This window comes from Leuciscus leuciscus (assembly GCF_965113295.1).
Source record: "Leuciscus leuciscus genome assembly, chromosome: 9".
NCBI classification, from domain to species: Eukaryota; Metazoa; Chordata; class Actinopteri; order Cypriniformes; family Leuciscidae; genus Leuciscus; species Leuciscus leuciscus.
In genome coordinates this window covers 5,989,585-5,994,234 of record NC_138733.1, presented here as the reverse complement: position 1 = coordinate 5,994,234, position 4,650 = coordinate 5,989,585, and the positions used below count along the sequence as shown (strand labels likewise).

General features: G+C 44.8%; 1 protein-coding gene across 3 annotated transcripts in view; it reads left to right on the top strand.

Moving 5' to 3' along the window:
• Positions 1-94, top strand: part of LOC309506422 (ribonuclease inhibitor-like) — an 11,068-nt gene extending 10,974 nt beyond the window's left edge. For all 3 annotated transcript variants that reach the window (XM_082180363.1, XM_082180362.1, XM_082180364.1), the window contains exon 4: positions 1-94. This exon is cut by the window's left edge. The gene's annotated coding sequence lies outside the window, so the exon portion shown is untranslated.
• Positions 95-4,650: the final 4,556 nt, after the last annotated feature.

Sequence of the window (4,650 nt, the reverse complement as noted above, 5' to 3'; positions counted from 1 at the left end):
AAGGTTGGAGTTTTGTTTGTCTGTTGTTAGTCTGTAGTGGAGATAGCGTGGGTGCGGCCGCCCCAGGGCCCCGGGCCAATTAGGGGCCCCTCAAACGCCAGACTTCAATAAAATGGGCAAACTGTTCGCAGTACTCAGCCCAAAGCGGTTTGAGCACCCTGATGCTGAGGAGAACATGCTTGAGCTGGCCCGGTTCTACTCAGAAGACATGCCCAAGCCAGAAGACGCAGTGGAGGAGTTTCACTCTTTTCGTGCATTGTATTCTGAGTTAAAGATGGATCTCATCACCGACTCCGTCCTGCCATTCCTCATTGCCAACGACATGGATAGAGCATGGATAGAGCCGACCCACACCTGACCCACACCTGACCCACTCCTGACCCACTCCTGACTCACACCAGACCCACACCTGACCCACACCTGACCCACACCTGACCCACTCCTGACCCACACCAGACCCACACCTGACCCACACCTGACCCACACCTGACCCACTCCTGACCCACTCCTGACTCACACCAGACCCACACCTGACCCACACCTGACCCACACCTGACCCACTCCTGACCCACTCCTGACCCACACCTGACCCACACCTGACCCACACCTGACCCACACCTGACCCACTCCTGACCCACACCTGACCCACACCTGATCCACTCCTGACCCACACCTGACCCACTCCTGACCCACACCTGACCCACTCCTGACCCACACCTGACCCACACCTGATCCACTCCTGACCCACTCCTGACCCACACCTGACCCACTCCTGACCCACACCTGACCCACTCCTGACCCACACCAGACCCACACCTGACCCACTCCTGACCCACACCCGACCTACACCTGACCCACACCTGACCCACTCCTGACCCACACCTGACCCACACCAGACCCACACCTGACCCACTCCTGACCCACACCTGACCTACACCTGACCTACACCTGACCCACTCCTGACCCACACCTGACCCACACCTGACCCACACCTGACCTACACCTGACCCACACCTGACCTACACCTGACCCACTCCTGACCCACTCCTGACCCACACCTGACCCACACCTGACCCACACCAGACCCACACCTGACCCACTCCTGACCCACACCTGACCCACTCCTGACCCACACCTGACCTACACCTGACCCACACCTGACCCACACCTGACCCACTCCTGACCCACTCCTGACCCACACCTGACCCACACCTGACCATTCTCCACAGGATTTATAAAACCCTTCCCATCAGCAGCGCCAGTGCCGAACGAAGTTACAGCTCATTAAGACATACTTGTGTTCGTGCATGGATGAGGCCAGACTGTCAAATCTCTTTAGCTTACTTGGCTCAACAAGTGACACATTATTACATATGCATTCATCAGATATTTTACGTTTTTTTTTTATGGTTTTCACCCTGGAACCTGTTTCAAGGTTTGTGTTCTCGAGCCGCCAGGCACTGTTGTTGTGCGAATGAGCGGCCGGAGCGGGTCAAGGGTTTTCTGTTAGAGCGGTGTGTGTTAGCGGCCCCTAAGTTAACAACTAATGATCTTTGCAACTGAAGTGAAACAATCAAAGCTAACTTTAGCTGGACAATAACTTTATTCTAGAGCTGCTGTAAAGCCAAAACAATCTCTGTTACTGTAATCTCCTATTATCACTGTAAAGCTGCTTTGAAACAGTCCATATTGTTAAAAGCGCTATATAAATGAAGGTGACTTGACTTGAATGTGTTTGTGTTTGTGTTGTACCAGCAGAGAGAGACAAAGACTAATGAAAGTGATTCATTTCTTATAATTATAAAAAACAAAAAAACAGTTCAAGCTCACTTTTGGAAAACAAACAATGTAAGCTTGAGTGTATACATCATTTTAATAATAGTTGTATTACATTTGCATTAATGTATTAAAGGGGTCACATGATGCGTTTTCATGTTTTTCTTTTTCTTTAGTGTGTTATGGAGCTGTTTGTGCATGTATAAGATCTGCAAAGTAACAAAGCTCAAAGTCTCCTACAAAACATTTTATTCTATCTAATGCCCTATACACACTGTATGATTTTGGGCGGTTCCAGATGAAAGATGAGCATCGTGAAACAATCGTGGTGATTTCTGTGGTCGTGGCTCCTAAACGTTGTACAGTGAGAGCGGTTCACAGACGGCTAATGTCACAGTCTTTTGATCAAAGATAGATGATCATGATCATGATTAACTCACAGTGTGTTTGCTGCTACGACCTACATCTACTGAGTGACTAGCCAATAAAAATGCAACATGAAATGGCGTATTGATCAACGCGACATGGCGCTAAAACTTAAAACTACTTTCCTCAAGCTCCATTTGCAAGATTGGCATGTGAAGTTCACCTCTTTTCCCCAGTCATGACTGCGTCCATATTCTCCTCTTTCACTTCCTCTTCTTCTTAAAGAGCAGATAAAAACCACAATTGCCAAAGTGTGACTGATCTTGCTCTATTTGTTTACCACTAGCGCATGCTGATGATGTTTATTCTTCTGTACTAAGGATTGAATAGGTGTGATCATCGTAAAGTCTACATACATGTCCTAAGTTTATTAGATCCATGTCGTACAGTGTGATTTGTACTGATCTTACAGAATCACACAGTCTGTATCAGGCATAAAAGAGAAAGCAGATCCAAACCAAGCTAAAACACTTGAAAAGTGAAAAAAATGAAACATCACTGAGCTTACTTGAGCTGGACTGTGACGCTATTTTCTTCTGGAAACAAACTTAGTTGCATTATTTTCCTGTTATCTCTGTAAAGCTGCTTTGAAACACTCTGTATTGTAAAAAGCGCTATAAATAAATGTGACTTGACTTCGAACGAATTCTCACCGACCTACGTCACTCTGTGGAAATATTTGCATAATTCTGCCCAAATGCGCACGCAGAGAAAGAAGGCGTGGCTTCAGTTGTCAGTATTGTTGTGGAGATGCTGTGTGTTTCTGTGCGAAAGCAAAAATCAGCACTTTATTTGGCCTTCCGAAAGTGGACGCAATTACGGATCAGTGGTTAAGATTTATTTACAACACTGTTCCAGAACAGTACAACCCAAATGTTCATGTGTGTGAAGCGTATTTTACGAAGGACAGTTTCCTGAACCTGAGAAAGTACAATAACGGCTGCTCCAACTTTGCTAGGGCAATCTGGCGCTTCTGAATCAGAGCCTGTAAGTATGTTTTATTATTTGTTAAAGTATTAGTATTGACTGTTCAAATGCAGAGTTTTGTGCAATGTAGAGAAACACATTGTCGTTCTTACGATCAAAAGTGCAGAGATGGATTTATGTTTACAAACATAGTATCTTCTGGTCACATGGCTATGCGGAAGCGATAAATCATTCTGTATTATTATTTTTTAAGGCCAGACAAGTAATTTGTTGAGGTCAATTTGTAAAGAAAGACAACACGCCTGAGCACATATATATTCAAATGCGTATACCTATCATAGACAGTATATAAACTGGACACAGCGACCCCATAGGTTTCAACGGAGAAAAGTGAAGCAAATTAGAAGCACTCACTTCCTGATTGCCGAGCGAACTGCGCAGACTCAAACTGAGCTTGATGACGTGAGCAGCCTGACTGACAGTTGTAAGTCTTCTAGGAGCTGTGCCAAGAGAAATCTGAATCATTCCCTTCCGAATCTTGCAGAGACGGAGAGCGTGAGTAGGAGCTGTCCATGAGCTAGGAGCAGGAGCAACTTTATGACTCTCCATGGGCTTCTCCCTTGACTTTATCGGACTTTATGCCTCCACGTCCCCCCGATTGACTGCGAGCTTCTCCTCCTGTCTCTACGGTAATTTCCAGAGAGTCGCGTGGTTATGACGCAATCGTTAGCCTACTTTTACAAAAACTGCTTCTACGTGGTCATAACGTAAGATACAAAGTAATGGAGCATGTTATACATTGTCGTGTTTCTTTAGAAATAAATAATGGACAAATGGAGTCTTTAAACGCCTCAGATGTAAAGTTATTCGCTGTTAAAGTGACGCCAAAATGAATGGGAGTCAATGGGATGCTAACCGCAGGTGAAGGCTTGATAGCCAATGGCGGCCGCCGGGGGTGGTACGGAAATCGAGAGCTCGATTACCCCCCTGATACCTATAGACTGAACACGTAATACGCATGTGCACGCCATCAGCGTTTCCACAGGTTTGCATTTGCGCAGAGATAACCTTTTTTTTATTTTTTTATTTTTTTTATGAGCGTGTTAAGGGTTTTCTGTTAGAACGGTGTGTGTTAGCGGCCCCTTAAGAACAAACGATCTTTGCAACGGAAGTGAATCAATCAAAACTAACTTTAGCTGGACAATAACTTTATTCTAGAGCTGCTGTAAAGCCAAAACAATCTCTGTTACTTTAATCTCCTATTATCACTGTAAAGCTGCTTATCACTGAAACAATATTGTTAAAAGCGCTATATAAATGAAGGTGACTTGACACAAACACTCTCAGGTACTTTTAATTATCACAAAATGAAACAAAACACCATTTTCAGATGAAGTTTATAAGATTTTATTAGTATCATTCGTAATCAAAACGGCCCCTGACTCTTAATACAGAATTAATTTTGCCATGTTTTCTCTAGATTTAAATTACATTTTCAGCCAGCAAGATACAGCTGTTGGG